Source organism: Peromyscus californicus, unplaced genomic scaffold, assembly GCF_007827085.1.
Source record: "Peromyscus californicus insignis strain IS unplaced genomic scaffold, ASM782708v3 Scaffold_10__1_contigs__length_136768540, whole genome shotgun sequence".
Taxonomy (NCBI): domain Eukaryota; kingdom Metazoa; phylum Chordata; class Mammalia; order Rodentia; family Cricetidae; genus Peromyscus; species Peromyscus californicus.
The window spans coordinates 36049624-36071701 of NW_026294391.1; the positions used below are offsets into that span (position 1 = coordinate 36049624).

General features: G+C 41.8%; 1 protein-coding gene and 1 pseudogene across 1 annotated transcript in view; both read left to right on the forward strand.

Moving 5' to 3' along the window:
- Nucleotides 1–22078, forward strand: part of LOC128105753 (F-box-like/WD repeat-containing protein TBL1X) — a 163350-nt gene that overhangs the window by 69930 nt on the left and 71342 nt on the right. The window contains 3 exon segments of the mRNA XM_052731083.1: nt 6001–6057; nt 6300–6342; nt 21472–21550. The gene's annotated coding sequence lies outside the window, so the exon portion shown is untranslated.
- LOC128118355 (uncharacterized) lies at nt 1476–1627 on the forward strand (annotated as a pseudogene).

Sequence of the window (22078 nt, forward strand, 5' to 3'; positions counted from 1 at the left end):
GAACAGTAGAGAGGACATTTGCTATCAAGATAGAAGTGGCATCGCCTTTGCTGTATTTGCTTGGTCAAAGGCACATAAGTCACTAGGTTCTTATCACAGAGGAGGGGATTCATTTAGTCATTGTCTTCACATAGATGAGGGAGGAGCAGGCGCAGGGAAGAGAGCCTGTTTATCAGTTGGCTCTTGGGTAACCAGAGATACTGCAATTCAAGTCTGATGCCTCTGATTCGCATCTTGCAATGATCATGTTGCTAGACTGAAACGTTAGTCATAATTTGCTCATTATAGGTTTTTTCCCTCCAAAATTCCCAACTCAAATTTATGTAAATGTTTTAATGGTAGATGTTTCAAAATTATTTCTCAAGAAATCTGGAAATTTTTTATGTACCCACCAGCTATTGTTAACAATCTTAAGTCCATTGTCTCATAAGTGTGACCATTTTATAAATAATCCTCAGACATTTGTGAAATAAATGGGAATATAGATTATTTAACCATCATCTTGGAATATAATATTATTATGTAGCGTAATCTTGTCATTAGGTATGCTTTTCTGAAGCATTATTATATTGTGAAAGCCAAGCTTTGGGTTTTACTGTATAGGTGATCCACACATTTTTTCTTTTGGATGCTGAAAAAAAATTTATTCTTGGAGGCCAGGTATGGTGACTTATGCTTGGAACTTCAGCATTTAGAGGTAGAAACAAGAAGAATGCTGGAAGTGGTAGGCCAGTGCTGGTCCACATAGCAAGTTCTAGGTCAATCAGAGCTACATAAGGAGGAGAACCTATCTCAAAGGAAAGTAGAGGAAAGGAAACAAATCTGCAGTGGGTGTATGGCTCAGTTGGTGGAATACTTGCCTAGCATGCAGCTAACTCTGAGTTTGTTCCCCAGCACTGCATAAAGATAAGGTAGTGCATGCATATAATGCTGGAACTCAGTCGTTGAAGGCAGGAGATTAGGAATTCCAGATTCCCTCTGGCTGTTTAGAGAGTTCCAGGATGCCCAGAGCACATAGTGAGGATCTGCTTCAAAAGAACAACAAAGAAAGGTTCTTCAGCTGGGGATACAGTTAAGTGGTAGAACATCTTCCTAGCACATGTGGAGCCTCATGTTCAATCTCTAGTACTGTAATAAACAATTTATTTTTATTTTTATTTTTTATTTTTGGTTTTTCGAGACAGGGTTTCTCTGTGTAGCTTTGCGCCTTTCCTGGAACTCACTTGGTAGTCCAGGCTGGCCTCGAACTCACAAAGATCCGCCTGCCTCTGCCTCCCAAGTGCTGGGATTAAAGGCGTGCGCCACCACCGCCCGGCGTAATAAACAAATTTTAAAAGTAGATAAATAAAATTTTTTAAATGATTCTTGCTTTCATATATTATTACTTATAGCAAGTTGAAGGCTTGAAGGCAATGGTGAAAGACCCTGATCTAGCCACATGATGGGTTACTAAACAACTGTTAAAAATATTATGTATACTTACCTGGCAGGGAGGGGAGATACCATGATCATGAAGGTGGTTTTCTTAGGGCGAGGCTTATCCATTGCACCCTGGATGTGCTAACCCCTGTGATTTCCCCAAATGTGGGAAACTCATAGTGGTGGACTGCATTCTCGCTCTCCCCTTAAAAAATATTATGGAACTGGTACAGTTATTGGCACCAAAATGCAACTGCAAAATGCAACAAGGTGTTTCTGCAACCCCTAGGGACAGGCAGGCAGCTCATATGGGCCTGTGGGTGCTTCTGCAGTATATTCTCGAGTAAGCTAGGCTGCAGGGATCTGTGCTGTAGCCATTCAGATTTTATTTGCTTAGCTGGTTTTTGGTGTTGTCCAGTTAGCCAGGATTGAGGATTATTAAAAGAACTGTCCCCTTTGTTTACTGAGCTTAGCCTGTTCCTACTTGAGAATGTTTTCTTTCTGGGACCTGTGGAAGAAATTTTATCCATGCATAAAAAATCTAGTAGGGAGTTTCTGATAGTCTGTCTTTATTGTTGAATAAGGACCTCATTGTCTTCACTTGGTAGATTCCTGAGAAACCAAGAATCAGCTCTGTGGTTCCCGTCCTCCTGGTAGGAAGTTGTATTCACTGGCAACCTTTGTACAGTGCCTTCATGTTGGCTTCAGCTCCATTTCCCTGCTGTGGTTACCTTCTGTTTGCTCTGGTCCATCTTCTTATTTCATTTTTGCTATTTTGTATGGGATTGTGAGAGCCATGATCATTTCTTTTTTTCCTCTTTTCCTGGGTGGAGAAAGATAAGGATTTCACTGAGTGAGACTGTTGTGGTTTCTTAGAGGTTGTTAGCTGGCAGTAGCTTTTAAATTCTGGTGTGTTAGCGGCATGCATCCTATTTTAATCTCGCTTCCTGTGGAAGTGCCTCGGGGACACAGTGTATTTCTAAATTTAGTGTGATGAATACTGGATCACACACAGTTTCTGCCAGACCCTAGGCAAAGCTTTGGAGGTCGTTCAGGTCTGCACATGAAGGATAAAGTTCTTCAAAAATAGTTTATACAAAAAAGATTCCTGGTGACTAACAAAGCACCCAAATCATTCAATTTCACTGCAATTAAAAGGGTCTTGGGGGCTGGAGAGATGGCTCAGCGGTTAAGAGTACTTGCTGCTCTTGCAGAGGACCTGAGTTCCATTCCCAGCACCATGTCAGATGGCTCACAGATGCCTGTAACTCTTAACTCTAGGGGATCTGATGCTCTTTTTCTGGCATCTGTGGTATATCCACACATGTATATATATAAAAATAGAAAGATAACTTAAAAAAATCTTTGGTGTTAGATTATACACACTTAAGTTATTTTAAGTTATTTTCTATCTCCTTACCTGTTACAAGGTGATCTTTCTCTAAATTCCATTGAAATCTGGGCCCTTAAGTAGGCTTCATGATGTTTACAGAAACAGCGGAAAATGAAAGTGAGGTATCAGAACTCAAAAAGTTCACAGAAACTGGATGGCTTGGTGGGTCAAGTGCTTGCCACACAAACATGAGGACCATAGTTCAGATCCCCAGCCCCCATGTGAAAGCTGGGTGTGTTGGTATGCATCTGTAACTTCATAGCTGGGGGTCAGAGACACATAGGTACTGATAGTCTTGCTCAATTGCTGAGCTGCAGGCTCACTGAGAGACTATCTCAGACAAAACAAAACCTGGAGAGCAATAGACAAAGACACTTGATGTGGTCTCTCCTCTCTCTCTCTCTCTCTCTCTCTCTCTCTCTCTCTCTCTCTCTCTCTCTCTCTCTCTCTCTCACACACACACACACACACACACACACACACACACCCCAAAAGCAAAGAAAAAGCTACAAGTTCTTTAGTGTCTCCCATGAGACAAATACAAGGAATTAGTGCAGAAAGAACTTTTTTCTTGATATAAAAAGGGAAAGTTTGGCCGGGCGGTGGTGGCGCACGCCTTTAATCCCAGCACTCGGGAGGCAGAGCCAGGCGGATCTCTGTGAGTTCGAGGCCAGCCTGGTCTACCAAGTGAGTTCCAGGAAAGGCGCAAAGCTACACAGAGAAACCCTGTCTCGAAAAACCAAAAAAAAAAAAAAAAAAGGGAAAGTTTGGAATAATACACTTTTCATCAATTCTTCAATATCTTTGATATTTCTTAAAAAAACTTTTTTAATGATAGCTAGTAATGATGCCTTTCAATTACTTGTTTATTTTCACACATGGCCTATTTGTTTGTTTTGGCACGCAGTCATGCTCTGCATTCCAGGCTGCCCTCAAACTAGCGATCCCTGTGCTACCACTTTGGCCAGTGATAATATTGATGAGCTAGGAGCAGCAGCACCATGCATTTTCCATATATCTTTATCTTTCCCAGAATATGGGTAAGATAGGTGCCCCTCATTCTGTTTTAAGGGGAAGGTAGATGATGAGAGCCCACCCCACACACACCAGGTTTTTTCTGAGTAACCCAGTGCTGATTGACAAGGCTGTAAATTCTTTGTACACATAATGGAGTTCAATCCCAAAAGCAATTTTACATATATGGCATTTTCTGCATGCCACAAAGGATTCTGTAGGCTCTTTAGTGCATGTGGTAGAAGCTGTCCCCTAAGATTTTGTCATCCTTCAGGAAGCCATTTACTCTGTATAGGTTGGGAACAGAAGGCCTTGAGCATGCTAGACCCTGGGATGTTAAGCCAGCTAGTTCTGTCTCGGCTTCTCTGGCCAGGGATCTGTGCTCTTAATTCCTAGAGAGAATAGAATCATGGAAACTGTCTGCTTCATATCCAGAGATGACAACTCAGAGACCATAGTGCTGCTCGAGGGTTCTTACTTTTCAGTTTTTAATAAAGGAACCAAAGAGTATATTCTTCAGGGACTAATGCTGGCAAGACAGGCCTGGTCTCTGCATAAGAAGCAGAGGGTTTGGTCGTGGGTATGAAGGACAGAGGTGATGATTGTGCTGCAGGTCTGATCAGGGTAAGTAAGTTCTCTCCAAGGGTGTGAGACTAGGCAATGGGAAACCAGTTAGAGACATGCTTAGTACCCTGGACAAAGAATGAAAGGTCGGTCTAGAAGTCTGGCATTCACAAAACTATTGAGCATAGATTGCAAAGCCAATTTGCCAGTTTACTGATCATGAGAAATTATTGCCTGTGTTTATTATCTCCCTACCTCCCTCCGATAATAGCTGCATGTTTGTGTCTCAGCCCCTCACACTGTCCACTCCAATAGAACTAAAAATAGTTGCCCCTCCCCCATGATGGGGCACCGTAGCTTAAGGTCTCCAGTTGATTCCTGATAAAGCTTGTTTTATGAGTTCTTTTTCCTATGCCTACATATATGTAATAAAACTGAATATATGTTACCACAGTAAAAGATTAACAATAATAGTAAAACAGTTGTAAGAGATATATAAATATGAATTTTCATCACGGTATCATTATGTGGTACCCACTGTTCTTGTGATACCACTGTGATGAAGTGAAATGAGGTAGATAAGTAAGTTTAGCATGAAGGTTACTATTAAGTAAAATAAGAAATATTTGAGTACATAAGCATCGTAGTGCTATGACAAGCCATATAATAAACAGATGTCCTCTAATTGACCAATGTGGGAAGAGCATATATAGTGTAGATGTGCTGAATTTGTTCACAGAGCTATTTGTCACTGGAAACTAGGGACATCACATGTTCTGACCTTCCTCCTCTCTTGCCCCTTATGCTTTCCCTACCATACACTCTTAGACCAGAAATTCTAAATAGGGATGTTTATGTCCTTTATGGATGCTTTCTGTGTCTGGGAAATAGTTGTTTCATTTGTCACAGTCAGGGCAACTATATAGACTACTATGTAGCCCAGGCTAGTCTCGAACTTAAGATCCTTCTGTTTCTGTTCCCTGAGTCCTAGGATTACAGTTGTGTACCACTGCAGTCTGCCCATTTAAAATTATCGTGTGTCTTACCTTGACTTAAAAGAAAGATCTTCACTTCACTTGGTGTTCTTTTGGATGACAGAGGAGGTTGTGTTAGCATTTAGAAGGTTGCTAGGGGGATTTCTGTAACTGAGAGATGTCATTTATGGGCTGCTCCTGAGCAGTCTGAGATCATGATAAACTCTGAATAGGTTTATGTGAACTGTCTTTCTGTGTACTTTATGCAGAGATACAGGCATTAAGTTCATTAGTGACGGCTGCCTGCCACCTTATGTGGTTCTTAGTAGTAAAGCTACAGAATGCTGTTATGGTATAGTTGAGGAGCTCTTCAGAGGGATATGTTCTAAGGAATATATCCTTAGATTTTCCTGGGTGGACATCCATAGAGTACATGCACTGGAAGTAACCTAGCTGTGATACCACAGGTGATGAAAGTGTATGGGTATGCTGTCTGTTGCTGGCTAAAGCATCTACATGCAGGACTGACTGACTAGACTTATAAATCACCCTCTGCCCAGTAATAAGATGTTGACAATATGTACTTCATGTATTGGTTGACATTTTAACCTTATTTTGGGTATTATTCATTAACAGGTAATTGAAGATAGAAGAGACGTCTGAAAAAAAGGATTTGCCTGCATTTGCCTCTGAGTAAGTAAAATGGTAAAACGGATTTCTCACTATGTAGTGAATTAACACGTCAGCCTCCCAGTGTTTCCTGAGCTTAAAAAAAATGTGACATTGTTGGCTTTCTGCACTAGAAATGGTGATTTACCAACATTTGTTGCAATTGGCTGATTTTACTAGCAAATGGCTGAGAAAGAGAAGGAAAGAAGGATGAGAAATAGCAGTAGTAGTTCATGACAAACTCCTTTTTACATTTTTTTCCTTAGATGTACTGGACCTGGAACCCTGGACCTTGTGCATGCTAGCAAGGTACCAAACTGCACTCCTAAACCCATAAAAACTTCTATACTTTATCTTTAGGAAGTTGGAGATTTATACCTTTTTTTAAAGATTTTTGCAGTACTGGGGGATTGATGGTCTTGTGCGTGCTGCAGGTGCTTTGTCCCCAAGCTACACCCTCAGTCCTGTATCAATTTTAGAAAACAAACATGGAGAGTGACCACAGTGTGTGTGCTTTTCAGTGGAGCATAGCTGCTGATCTCTTCTGCCACGTACTTACGAAGTTCTTATTTTACCAGCCAACCTTGCCTTCTGAAAACAAATTGAAAGCATTTGGCTTTTTTCTATATCCTGGGCTTCCTCTGTCTTATCTGCCCCTCCTGAAATTAGTGTAAAAGTAAACTAAGCCTTGAAAGTCTGTGTATGTCAGCCACATTTTTCCATAAACATCTTTTTTTGACCCCATTCTGAGGTAGCATGACTGGTGAATGGCCGCTGGGGAAGTATTTTTTATCAGTGCTGATATGGGTGGTTTATCAGAATAGAAGGAGGCGGCGTCTGATAGAATGAGACCTTTGGAGCCTGATATGCTAGTTGCCCTTTGTCACTCAGTTTTGATTGAAAGCATCCATTATAGGCACTTTTTAGGAACAGTCTCATTGCTGACTTGCCTTGTGACCTGTTACTTTTGTCCTGTTGTAGAGAATACAGAGATTTGTGAGGTATAGTTGAGTTCATTTTTAGTAGGAGTCACAGAGGTAAGTACAGGGTGTAGTGCAGGCTGTGGTATGTCTGGGTGTGTGCCCTTTGCTAAGCACTTTCCACCCTACATTTGTTGGTTCTTGGTAGCAGCTTTACTGAGATAGACAGTTCACCCATTTAATGCACACAGTTTAGTGATTTTTACTATATTCATAGCATCATATCCCCACCATCAAGTTTATAATATTTTATCATTCCCTAAAGAAACTCCTGTTAGTCACTCTCCATTCCCACCTTCCCCAGCTCATGGGTACCATTGACCTACTTTCTATTCGTGCATTTGCCTGGCTATGGCCTTTTGTGTGTGGTGGTTTCCACTCTGAAGACTGTTTTCAACGACTACAGTGTGGTTTAATATCGATGCTTCATTTCTTAGTAGACACAAGTACTAGTCTGTCATCTGCTCATTCATGCACCACACAGTCATTTTTGAAACCTTCCCTTCTCTTCCTGTGGTGATAGATACTACACTCAGGGCACTGCACATGCTTGTCCAGCAATCTACCAATGAACTATGTTCTCCAAGCCTCTTTGTTTTTCTTATAAATAAAACACAAGGCTGTGTTGCTCATCCTGACCTCCAGCTCACATTCCTCCTTTACCCTCTGGAGTGCAGGTATGTACCGCCAGACCTGCTCAAACCCTTTTACTTTGAAACCATGGTAGACTCACAGGGAATTACAAACTATTACTGTGATTTCCTGTCCTTAACCTTTTCTAGTGATCACATTGTCCTATTGTCCTACAGGACAGTCTGTCAGTATATGCGCCTTTGAGTGTGCATGTATGAGAGAGAGAGACAGAGACAGACAGACAAATGTGTGCACACACACATGTAGAGGCCAGCTTCTTAGAAGTCTGACAAAAGATTGCATGTGCAGACTAAGACTTGAATGGCTGCAGTATTGGATATACAGTACTTCAGGAAGGAATGACATGCCCTTGCTTCCCTTATGTGTATGCTCTCAGTGTAACTGTACATTGGGAAAATAATCACCATACTAGGTTAGTTCACTCAGGTTTAACTAAAATTCTCCCCCCAAATCCAAACCCTTTTTCCTCTCATTAGATTACATATGGGCATCTCAAAATAATAATAAAATAAGCTAATAATAAACTGGAGTAGTACAAAACAGACTAGGAGAAGAAAAAGAGCCAAAGCAAAAGTACAGGAAACACCTAGAGACACAGACACACACATATTGGCTTGAAATCTCATAAAAATACAACACAGGAAACCATAATATATACTCAAAAGACTTGTAAGGAGGAAAAAAAGATAATGCCCAGTCAAAGCATTATGATATAAGCAAGGAACCTCCAAAAATACCATTGAGTTTGTTTTGTGTTGGCCGAGTACTGCTGGGCATGGGACCTGCCCTTGTGTGTGGTTTATATACTCAGTGAGATGCAGTTGGACAAAACTAAGTTTCCTTTGCAAGTAGTTATCAATTGGAGATAGCTTCTATGTTAGGGATTGAGGATTTGTGTCCACTTCTCTCAGCTGTAAGAACCCTATCTGGTGCAGACCCCTGTATGCCCAGTGCATGCTCAGTCTCTGTGAGTTTGTATGTCTGTCTGTCCTGTTGAGTGTTTGGAAGACACTGGTTTTTTTGTTGTTGCTTTTTGGTTTTTGTTTGTTTGTTTGTTTGTTTGTTTGTTTGGTGTCTTTATCCCCACTGGTTCTTACAGTCTTTTTGCTTCCTCTTCCACACTATTCCCTGACCTCTGAGGGGAGAGATTTGATGGAGACATCTTATTTAGGGCTGAGTATTCAATGGTCTCTCATTCTCTGTGTTATGTTTGGCTGTGGTCTCTGTATTTGTTCCCATCGGCTGCAGGAGGAAGCTTCTCCAATAATGACTGAGCAAGACATTGATCTGTGTGTATAGCAGAATGCCATTAGGAGTCATTTTAGTGTTATGTTTCTTTAGCAGAACAGTAACATTTGGTTTCCCCCTAGGTCCCTAGTCTCAGGTTCTTGGCTACCCAAGCAGTGTTGGATGTGGGTTCTGTCTCATGATGTGGGCCTTAAATCCAATCAGTTATTGGTTGTTACTCCCACAAGCTTTGCATTACTAATACACCAGAATATCTTGCAAGCATGTCACTACTGTAGATCAAAGGGTTTGTAGCTGGGTTAGTGTTTACCTTTCTCCTCTGGTAGTATGTAGAGTACCTTCCAGTAACATGGACACTAGTCAGTAGAGGTGAAGGCTCTAGGTATGCACCAGCTTGACTTTTCCATGTTCAATGAGTTATATAGGTGTTTTCTCCATCAGTAGGGCTGTTGCATCAGTCTGTAGAGAACAATCAGTAGCCTTGGGAATTGCATGCGTAGTGTGAGGTGTCCATGGAGCCCCATTGACCAACAACTCTATTAGATGTTACCTGTTCCTGGCACTGGAGGTTTCATTTGGTGTCTAGAAATGTCTAGTTGGGACTTTGTCTCTCCCATTTGGTGATTCTATTTAGATTTCTTTCATGTACATATATATTTTAAGAAGCTTCTACTGTTTTTGGTTTCCATATGACTCCTCAAATGGCCATTAGTTTTAGCTGTCTCTCCTCATATTCCCTCCCTTGCACTCTCTTCCCTTCCCTCCCCATCTGCCACTCCCCTTCTATACCCTGCCCCCATCCATTCATAACTGTCTATTCTATTTCCCTTTCCTAGGGAACTCTAGTCCCTTACTCTTAGACCTGACTTCTGTGGGTCTATGGATTATAGCCTGCTTATTGAAGACTTAAGAGCTAGCATCCACATATAAGTGATACAGAGCATTTTTGTCTTTTGGAGTCTGTGTTACCTCACTTAGGATGACATTTTTTTCCTAGTTCCATCCATTTACGTGTGAATTTTATGATTTCATTTTTAATGGCTGTTACTGCTTTTTTTCTTTTCTTTTTTTAAACTGTTTTTATTCTTTGGGGGGCCTGCCACCCAACTCCCAAATAAATCAACACAGAGGCTTATTCTGAATTATAAATACCCGGCCTTAGCTTGGCTTGTTTCTTGCCAGCTTTCCTTAATTTTAAATTATCCCATCTACCTTTTGCCTCTGGGCTTTTTCCTTTTCTTACTTTCACTCTTACTCCTTGGCTGGCCTCTTACTCCTTGGCTGGCCCAGTGGCTGAGTAACTAGGTGGCTAGCCCCTAACATTCTTCTCTCCTTGTTCTCTTGCTTTCTCTTCTTCGCCCAGATTTCTCCTTCTATTTATTTTCTTTGCCTGCCAGCCCTGCCTATCCTTTCTCCTGCCTTGCTATTGGTCATTCAGCTCTTTTTTAGACAGACACAGCTTCACAGAGTTAAACAAATGCAACTTAAAAGAATGCAACACATCTTTGCATCATTAAACAAATGTACCACATGTTAAAATAATATTCTACAACTGCTGAGTAATACTACACCATGTAAATATACCACATTTTCTTTATCCATTCTTCTGTTGAGGGACATGTTTCTAATTTCTGAATATTATGAATGAAACAGCAACAAGCATAGTTGAGCATGCATCTCTGTGGTAGGGTGAAGGATTCTTTGGCTATATGCCTAAGAATGTATAGCTGGATCTTGAGGTGGATGGATTTCCATCTTCCTTGGTAACCACCACATTGACTTCCATAGTGGCTGAGTTTACACTCCCACCAGCAATGGAGGAGTGTTTTCTCTTACCCCACATCCTCACTAGCATGAGCTCCTACTTCTTTTATTGATCTTACCCATTTTAACAGGTGTAAAATGGAATTTCAAAATTGTTTTGATTTGCATTTCCCTGATGACTAAGGATGTTGAACATTTTTTAAGTGTTTCCTAGCCATTTGAGTTTCCTCTATTGAGAATTCTGTGTTTGTCCATGTTCCCCATTTTTTAATTGGGCTGTTTTCTTGATACACATTTTTTTTTAAAGTTCTTTGTATATTTTGTACATTAATCCTCTATTGGATGTGTAGTTGGTAAAAACTTTTTGCCATTCTGTGGGCTGCCATTTTGTCTAAATGTTGGTGTCCTTTGTTGTGTAGAAGCTTCTCAGTTTCATGAGGTCCCACTTATTAATTGTTGATCGTGGTGCCTGTGCTAACAGTGTTCTGTCTGAAAGTATTTTCTTGTGTGTGCCCATTTTTCTGTCTTCTTTTGAGAATGTCTACTAAAATCTGTTGCCCATTTTAAATCAGGTTATTTGTGTAAAGACTTACTTCAAAGGTTATGGCTATTATGACTGCACATGGTCACAGGAATTTGAGGTATGGTACATGTACTCTCGTGGAAAATTCTAGACTGTTTTTCTCAAAGGCTTCTTTCATAATTCACTTTTCAAAATTCTCTGCTACTGTTATGGGACAAGTACTCTCTAGCTTCCAAAGGAAAGAACAACAGACGAACGAAAGCAGCAGAAGCATCTCTAATGGTTCTTTTTGTTATTATACTGCAAGCATGATCTCATCTGCTGCCCTCCCAGCACAAGATGTTTGCCAGGACCCTCTGTTCCACACTGAGTAGCAGTCCCCTGCCTGTCTTCCTTCACTCTGACCCTAAGCAGACTTTCCTCTTTCCACCCCATGTAAGGCTACTTCCATGCAGAGCTGTAAACTTTGGCTCTGTGTGGATAAGTTGCATGACTCTTGCAATCAGGGTGATGAGGTTTCACCTTGATGTGAAAGCGGTCTTGATTAGTCACAAATATGGTATCTACTTCTTAGTAGGTTGCATCTGATTGAAACCCCAGCTCTGTGTTTTCATTTGACTGAATTCCAGTCTGTTATCAATATCTGTAATCCCAGAGGGAATATGTTTATTGGCCAAGGGTGTCACTTTATGTACATGGAATAAGTGAGACAGACTTCTTTGCTATTTTGGTATGGAGCTGTAAGGCTTCTCCTGATCTTCATTCACTGTTCCTTTGCCTAGCACAGGATGCCTCCTCTTCTGGGCCAGGGAGATGGTGCAGCCAGGAAAGTGCTTGCTGTGCAAGATTGATCCCTAGCACCCGTATTTGGAAAGCTGCATGATGCAGAGTGGAGCCTGTAATACCAATGCTGGGGAGGGGGAATCAGGATGCCTAGGGCTCATGGGCCAGCCTCTCTAGCCAGTGGTGAGATCCAGGTTCGATGAGAGATCCTGTGTTGAAAAGTGGAGTGTGGTTGAGGAAGATACCCAACATCTGTCTACCTTTGGCCTTCATAGGCATGTTCACATGTACACACACACACCCAGGAGTACGTACACAAAATACCTGCCTTGTAGACACAGGCAGGGATCTTAGCATATTAGTTTGTGGTAATCCAGGTTTCATCTGACTCTTGGTTGAGGATGGAGAATACATAGGAAGCAAGTGTGCAGCTCATTGAAATGATGAAAGTAAGCTGCAGGGGTTGGGGAGATGGCTCAGAGGATAAAGCACTTGTTGTGCAAACATGAGGTCTAGAGTTTGGATATTCATCACCCTCACATAAAATAGCTAGTGTGTGACAGCCCACCTGTAACCCTGGGGTTTGGGAGACAGAGATGGGATTCCCAGGACAAGGTAGCTCGCTAGAATAGCCAAATTGGCAAGCTGCGGTTTCAGTGAGAGACTTTGTCTAAGTAAATAAATCAGGGAGTGATCCAGGAAGACACCTGACACCCATCCATTGCACATACACACAGAGACACTCACATACATAAACACACACATTGGCACACACATGGAAGTGTGCATGTATACCACATATACACTCTAAAAAAGTGAGATGATCTGTAATATATTGTGGAGCAAATGCACTTTGTTATCTCCGAGTGCTTTGCTGGCATTTTAAAGCACACTCCTTCCGTTATTGTTAGTTATTGTGAACTAACTAAAATATAGCTCTACTGTCCTTTTCCTCCTTTGAAAAACTAAAGAGAAGCCTTTATTTGTAAGGCATATACCCTCACAGCCAGATTTTCTGGGTTATCTAGTGGGATACATAGATTTTTATTTTATTTTATATTACTAATTAATTTTAAATATGGCTAAGAATTTTAATTTATTTTTTAAAACATCATGGACTGCTTTCATGGTTTTGTTTAAGAGCCTCTGAATTAAAAGCAACCTATTTGACAGAAGTGGAGGGCTGCTGTTTATTGATGTTTAAGCTTCTTTACATCAACTTTAAAGACATTTTCTTCTGCGTACAAACAGTGCTTATTTTACAGTATATATGTGTCCAAAATGCAGGTTTTAGCTGCACGTGTCACTTTTCGACTGGGTCTTTCTGCAGGTTTATTTACATGGATATTTGTTACTTTGTACTCTGTGGATATTTGTCTTTGTCAATGAGTGGGGGGAGTGTATTAATCTTGTGTGACATTCAGATAAGCAGAGAACAGATGGATTTATGGCTTTGCAGTTGAGGCTAGTTGGTGAATTATAAATAAAGAAATTCTGGAAGGGCTGGGTATATGGCTCAGTCACTAAGGTGCTTGGTGTATGGACATGTGGACCTGAGTTCCAGCTACAGCACCCACATTAAAAAGGAAAAATAAATCCCCAAAACCCTCAGGCATTGTAGTGTGAGCTGGTCCCAGCAGTAGAGAGGTAGAAACTGGTGGACCTGTGTCTTGCTGGGCAGCCAGCCTGACCTACTTGGGTGATCTCTCCTGTCTTAATAAACTAGGTGGATAGCCATCCTTCGGAATGACACCTGAGCTTATCCTTTGGCACATACCTTTCCTTCCCCATATATAACACTCGTAGCTGTCTCTGGTGAGCCCTGGACTCACCTAATTGGCCAGAGACTGCATCACCACATGCAGTGTATTCCTTCTCTGATATGTCTTCTCCTTTTGGTACTATGGAGTTGAATTGGTTTCTTTTTTAGTAAAGAAGGAATGGTGAGATGCCTTCATTTTGTGTAAGAATCAGAAATCTGTGTGTGAGCAGTCCCAGGTATTCTGTATCCTAAAGATGACTGTGGAATCCTTATTACCAAAAGCAATTTTTTAGTTGTGTTTACTCTAGATGTTGAAGAAAGCCTCTTTCCAGTCCCCTCTCCTGTAGCTTCCAGATGAAGGTCAAAGAGGCCCAGAAGATAAAAGAGATTGTGTTCCCCTCTGGTGCATTTTATTAAATGAAGTCTATACCGTTCTGTATAGGCCTTTCAACTTTCTGGAAAGCACGGTATTGCGGGCAACAGGTAGTGGGATGCACTGCACTATGGAGTTATTTCCGTTGTGACAGCCTAGTTCATGCATTTAGGAGGGTGAGTTCAGCTAGGAAGGTTTCATGTAAGTAATGGATTCATGGACAAAGGAACTTGGCTTGGAAAGGTTTGATATCGGAAAGGTAAAGCATGCTGTGTGTGGCATTTTTGTGACCCCCAGGAACAAACAGGAAGAAGGGACTCTTCTGGACGGAGCATGTAGAATCAGCCTTGGAAATGTTCTATCTTCCACCTCTTGCATCATGGATCCTGGACAAACAACTGAACACTATCCTCCTCTACTAACTAGCTAGTCTGGCTAAATTGGTGAGCTCCAGGTTTAGTGAGATACCCTGTCAAAAGACAAGATAGTGATAGAGTTTTGTTTTTGTTTGTTTGTTTTTGTTTTTTGTTTTTCCTCCCCAAAGCAGAACGTTATAGATGAAGTATGCAAAGATTTTGAGATAATTACAGCTCTAAACCTATTGCAGGTCTTGCCCCATCCCCCTTTTCTTCCTGAAGAGTAGCATATGGGAACTGTTTTCATCTCTGAAAGGTAACGACTTGGGTTTAGAAGGTGCTTACCAAGTTAGAGGCAATAAGATGGCCTGGATGACAGTTAACTGTACAAGAGTATGGCCTGTGTCACTGATAAATCTCTGTCTGTCTGTGTGCCTGGTGTTTTGGCTCAGGGCTTTTTTAAGTGCTAGGCACCCCAGGAGAGCAAACTGAGATGGCATCCGTTAGAGAAGAACAAGTTGCATGATGAGATGAAGGGATTCATTGCTGCAGGCCCAGACAGTATGCCTGAAGGAGTGGAGGCTCCAGCCCTCTTCCTTTCCCCTAAAGCCATCATTTCAGACCCAGCTCAGTATTTACCAGGCTCATACTTTTAATTAATTGCATATAAATTATGTAAAGTTAGAGTGGCAAATACATTCTCTTTTGACTTCCTGCTTATTTTTAAAACTGCTTCTTAAAATCATAAGCTTGCCCAATACTGAGTGGTCAGTTTGTAGAAAATTAGTCCATAACATTTTTGAAAAACTACATATTATTGTGTAAGTATGTGATTTTTGGTGCATATATTCTATGACCTTCATGTAGAAACCTCTGGAGGATAACCTTTGGAGTTGGTTTTCTCCCTCCACTGTGGGCTCTAGGGATCAAACTTGGCTCATCAGGCTTGAGTAGCAAAGATAACTCATGATGGCCACGATGGCTAGGAAGCACAATGGGAGAGGAGGGGCCAGGGTCTCTTTATCTCTTTTACGGGCACACCCCTCAGTGACCTCAGTTCCTCCTGTACAGGTCTGTGGTTTAAAGGTTCCACTACCTCCTGGTAGTGCCACCCTAGGGAGCAAGACTTTATTAAACATGGACATTGGAGGATATTCCCAATGCTGTTGGCAATACAGTGCACATGGAAGGTGGGGATATACCATTTTACATTTCCACTTGGAGAAAGTGCTTCATGCTAAACAGACTGGGCAGGATCCCTACGATAAGATATGGATAAGCAGCCAACTCCTGTTTTATAAGCGAGGAGTCAGGGACTCTGAAAGAGGTCATAACTCTGGCAGCATGCACAGATAGACGGGTAATGCTAGGACTCAGACGGGAAGCTAGGCATCTGACTGCCTTGTGGCTTCCCAGGCTGTTTGCTTTGCTGTTCTGATTTATGGTAAGCGCAAACTACAGATTTGATGATGTATAATTAATTGCCTGTTAAGGGGGGGGGAGGTTAGTTGGTAGAATGCTTGCTTAGCATTCACAAAACCCTGAGTTCAGTCCTCAGTCCCACACTAGGTGTGGTGATGCATACTTAGAATCCTAACATGTGTTCCCATCACTTGGGAGGTAGACGCAGGAGGACATCCTTGGCCACATGGCAAGTTATGAGACAGCATAAGCTACATGAACACCTGCCCCCAAACAAAACAAACAAGATTGGGGACATGGCTCAGTGGATGAAGCACTTGTCCAAATGTGAGGACTAGTAGTTGAATCCACATAACCATAATAGTTATAAATACTGGGAGGGCATAAAAGCAGCCCACCTCTGATTTTAGCTCTCAGAAGGACGAAATGGCATCCTCAAAGCAAACTGGCTAGCCTATATTTTAGAGCTCTGGGTTCCACTGAGAGACACTGCTTTAATGAATGAGGAGTGCCATTGAGAAAGACACCCAGTGCCAACCTCTGGCCTCCACATTTATCAGCATACACGTGCACATTCACCCCCAACAGGTGGGCATGCATACACACATGTATGTACCCCACACACACATAAAGGTTTTAAAAACTACCAGTAAGCATTAGAGGCAAGGATAGAACAAGTCATTAGGCCCTGCCTCTACAATTTGCTTTTGAATTTAGAGAGCCCAGGCCAGTGTTACAGCATCACCATGGGCAAGCTACACCTGTGTGTCCTTGTTAGTTTCTTTAACAAACTTCACCTGGAGAGCAACTGGAAAGTTAATTTGGTATACCAGTCTGGGTAACATCTGACTAGACAATTGATTGGGTCATGACAAAGAGATTTTGACTTACTTGTTAAATGCTAAAAGAGAATTTTTAAAATTCTTATTGATAATCCCCACCCCCTGCCGGTCACATAACCTGGAGGAGGCTTTGACCTCTGGAGAGACACAAGTAGTAGGTGCAGTCATTAGTAATGCATGCAGGCCTAGGTGTTGGGATTGACATTCCCAATTGTGCCAAACTGGCACAGACAGAAGGGAGCATAGATCCACAGAGGGCTAAAACAGTGCTTTGTTAATGCCATGTAGAACTAGGCACTGTAATAAAACAAGTGACTCCCTGTGCATGAGTACAACTGGGACTCCTGTGGCAGAAGACAGGGTTGGCCTTGGCAGAGAGAACGCTGCTGGCATTGTCAGACTGATTCTTCCGTTTCTTTGAGATACTGCACATTATTGTAGTGTTTCTCCCCCTGACGAAGCAAGACAGCTTGCCAAACAGACAACACTGATAATAATTATCATACTAGAAGAAACCACAGTGCTTAGAAATGAAGCCCATTCGTGTACTGTTTGGCAGAAACCGCAAAGTAGCATTTGAAAAATATGTCAGCCAGGTAGTAAGATGGTTATGTGAGAATTTAAATTGAACTCATTGAAAAAATAAGCTTTCCGGAAAACCCCAAGTTCCCAGGAGATGTGGACATTATTGAATGGGCAGTTCCTTGAAGCAAAAGCCAGTGGCATTATGTGTTGCTTACAGGTGTAGATACTTTCTTTCAAAATCAAGAATTCATCTTTTTTTGGTTTTTCGAGACAGGGTTTCTCTGTGTAGTCCTGGCTGTCCTGGAACTCACTCTGTAGACCAGACTGGCCTCGAACTCACAGAGATCCACCTACCTCTACCTCCTAATTGCTGGAATTAAAGGTGTGCACCACCATAACCTAGCAAATTTGACTTTTTTTAAATAATAAAAATTGACTGGAAAAAAAAGTTGATTTGAATAGCAAGCCACAACATTTTAATCAAATGTCATTCTCTGAATGCTGAATGTCTTGTTTCAGGGCAGAGTCCATTTGTTGGTACCACAGATTGTTTTTGCATGCAAGGAAGGGATTCCAAAGCCTGCTCTGTTTTCTCCTTAAGAGTCCTAGGGAGGAAATGATTAGGAAGCAATGACTGAGATGCAGGTGATTTTTTTCCTTTACAATGAACAAGGCCAGTGTGTGTGCCAGGGAGTCCCAGGTCTGCATGTTCTGTGTCAGGAGTCTTCGTGTGTTGATGCTGAGGAAACTGTTTCATTGGGCATGCTGTATAGCAGCAGCAAGCAATACTACATGGTATGAGCTGCCTGCTGTTTAAAAGGTAGGTGTTTCCCCAGCACACTAGCCTGCTCATTTGAGTATGTCACAGGCACAGAAGTACTTCTTTCATACTGGATTTGGAATGTTCTTCAACCACTTCGATGGAGAAAAGGACTAGAGAGGTAAAACTTGAAGGAGATAGTTACCATTAGGGAATGCTTTAAGAAGGTTCATGAGCCATATGTTCCTGTTTTGTTTCCTTTTTTAAAAAATTTGGGGTGAGTGTACATGAGTGTGTGTGTGTGTGTTCATGTATGTGCAGGCACACATGTGCATGTGCATTTTGAAGCCAGAGGATAAACTTGCTCAGAAATAACAGGGTCTCACTGGCCTGGGGCTTTCCAAGTGGATGCTGGGGATGGGACTCAGGTCCTTATGCTTACAAGGCAAGAAGTTTACCAACTGAGCTAGAATCTCCTCAGCCATGTTTGTAGTTTTGATGTGTGCTAAGAGCCCTTAGGGTCTGTCTAGGGTCCAGAGAGATAGCTCACTGGGTAATGGCGTCTGTTGCCAAACTCGAAGACCTGAGTTCTGGGACCCACATGGTGGAAAGAGAGAACCTACTCCTGAAAGCTGTTCTTTCATCCACACATGCATACTCCCTCCTCCCCCACAAAATAAATGAGGAAAATTAATTAATTTAATTTAAAACTGTAAAAGCCCTCTTAGGATCTGGGGAGATGGGTAATTATATACACACAGCTCCACACATGTGCATTCACTACCCATGTAAAAAGCTAGGTATGGCTATACATGCCTATACTCTGGTGCTGTGGAAGTTAGAGACAGGAGGATCATGGGTCTTTCTGGCTGACATCCTAGCTCTAGGTTCACTGAGATATGCTGTCTCAAGAGAATAAAGTGGAGAATGATAGAACAGGTCACCTGGTATCTTCTTCTGGTCTTCATGTACACATAGTTCCACTTGTGTGTACATTCACCACACTCACATCCTTCTGTTCTCTCTAATCCTATCCTTAAAAACCAGTAAATGTTATATATGTTTGTTGTCTGTGTGTTTATGTGTGGGTATGTGCATGTGTGTGCTGCTGCCTGTGGAGGTCAGAAGAGGGCATTGAATCCTCTGGTGCTGGAGTTACAGGTGATTGTGAGCCACCTCATGTAGGTTCTGGGAATTGACCATTGGTCCTGTGTGGTAGTGTGCTGTTAACCACTGAGCAGCTATCTTTCCAGCTCCTTACCCTATCTGCTTTAAGTCCCTGTGAGTATCCATGTTATTATATCTGTTCCCACTATTGAGAAATTAAGAACCATGAAGAACAGTTGCAACATCGAGGTGTCTAGAAATTGCCCATAACTGAGCTAAATCTTTAAAAACCCCTTTCGTATGCTGTATTTGTTCATAAGTAATTTCATTTTACCTTCTCCAAAGTTCATCTGAGTGAATCCAATTTCCTTGTCTATCTGTACATTCTCTTCTTGTGGTCTGTATGTGGATGATTTATTGTGTTTCTTGAATAAAAAGGGAACAGAAGCCTGGGCTTGGTGCCATATGTCTTAGTTCCAGCTCTTGAGGAGGTGGTGGCAGAGGAACAGTAATTCAAAGCCAGCCTCAGATATATAGCGAGCAAGGCCAGTCAGGGTTATTGGAGACACTGTTTTAGAAATGAGTGTGTGACAGAGCTCAGGGAATCCTGCAGAGATTGTAAGAACCAGAGGGGATGGAGGACACCAGGAGAACAAGGCCCTCTGAATCAACTAAGCAGGGTGCATGTGAATTCTCTAATAGAGACTGAAGCAGCAAGCAAAGACCTGCATGGGTCTGCATCAGGTTCTCTGCGTATATGTTACAGCTTTCAGCTTAGTATTTTTATGGGACTCCTGACTAAGAGAGCGAGTGGGGCTCTGACTCTTGTGCCAGCTCTTAGTAGTCTTTTCCTCCTGTTGGGTTGTGGTGTCCAACTTCAAAAATGATAGTTTTTGCTTCATCGTATTATATTTTAGTTTTGCTTTGTTGTTATGTCTTAGAAGCCTGTTCTTTTCTTATGACAGACAGAAAGTGAATGGATCTGGAGGGGAGGGGATATGGAGAGGAACTGGGAGGAGTGGAGGGAGGGGAAAATATAATCAGGATATATTGTGTAAGAAAGAATCTATTTTCAATAAAAGAAGAAAAGAAATAGTTTGTCAGAGAGACATGAGATAAGAAATACTAAGTTTTGAAAAAATGCATGTTCTTTAAGTTACACAATTTATGGCCCTTCTTTCAAGTAAAAATTTACTATTCAAAAATAAGTAAGTGAATGAATGAATGGATGGATGGATAAATAAAAATAAATGGGAAGTTAGTTTGCACTTGATTTGAGATGGGGCAGAATATTAGGACTTTGGCCTGTACACTATGAGGCTTCTTAGGATTGTGACACTCATGAAGGACATTGTGTCCTTCAATGGAATGTTGGCAAGGCCTACAAATACTTGTAGTTGTCACATCTTAGAGGTGCTACAGGCATCTGATGGGCAGAGTCTCTGGGTGCTTCTAAACACCCTCCTGTACATAAGACAGACTTCAAGAACAGTAGATGCTCTGCCAAATGCCAGGAGTGCTCGTATAAGCACCAATGTCCTGTAGTATTCTTTACTGGCTCCATGTTTCTGTAAGGTTTATCTGTTGGAATTTCATCTTGGGGAGGGCCAAGACCTTGGCCTGGCCTGGTGAGCATGGACGGGACAATAGATGTTGCTTATTTGTGAAACCCAGGTCAAGAACTGAGTTAGGTACCTGCTTTTGGAGCAGAAGGGATGTAAACCACACAGATATGAAGAGAAATTATGTTAATTGATAAATGTAATTCACTTGAGTTTTACAGTCCATCCACTTAACATCCAGCATATATTTAAAATGTGTGCAGTCATACATTAGGTTATAGCAAAGGTTCATTCTCCGAAAAGAGTCCCCCCAATCAGTGGCAGTCATGCCCCACCGCATTGCCAACCTCTACTCTTCTTCTGTCCTTGTGTTTTTCTACTCGAGGGACTGTAGATAAAAATCCTGCAGTTCTGCCCCTTTATATCAGACTTCTTTCATTGATGTGTTTTGGGGGGGTTCATCCATGTTGTAGTCCATGCTTAAACCTCATTTCTTTTTATTACACACTACTCTTCTTCTGTTACGTGTATAGGCCACATTTTGTCTATTCATGTTTGCCTGACATTTCCATCTGCTTTTTGACTAATGGGTGTGTGTGTGTGTGTGTGTGTGTGTGTGTGTGTGTGTGTGTGTGTGTGTGTGTGTAGGGGAATTATGGGGAGAAAAGTAATAGATAAGATCATGGCCTGGCATCTACCTGCTAGGGTGGACCCAGAACAGATTCCCTAACCAGAACTGATCACAATTTTGACCTCAGGAATCTGTTTTGTTCACAGGGATCTTACTTTATCTTCTGTGAGGCTCCGTGCCCCAGAGCCAGCTACAATTTAAGGACGATAGGGGACTACTGACAAGGTGAATGGTTGTTTTAAATCGTTTTTATTCTTCCTTCATCTAGATGTCAAATGTATTTCTCTTTAAATCAATTTGCAGCACTGCCCTAGTGTGTTTTCTCTCCTCCCTTCTCCTTTTACCCTCCTCCTTTCTCTTTCCCTTTTGGTCACCCCAACCCCACTAACCCTCGGGTTTGTTACCTGTTTAGAACAGGCTTTTTCCTCTCCCCTCCCCATTCTCCCCTTTCTTTTCTTGTTGCTGTGGATAAAACCCAGCACTTCTTACTTGCTAGCCACACACCTAGACCCCATTTTATTTTTCTGTCTTGAATTATTTGTATGCTGGTTTACCCCTCCACAAACTCAGCCTTCCAAATTTGACAGTTGACATTTATCTGCTCCTGTGGTACCTGCTGGCTTTAGGACCCACCCCATGGATACTACAGCCACAGGTATGTGAGATGCACATCAGCTTGTATGATTTAATTCCTCTCTAGATGCCTTAACGTTAAATTCCTAATACTGTCTGTACTGAAAGGTGCTATGCAGA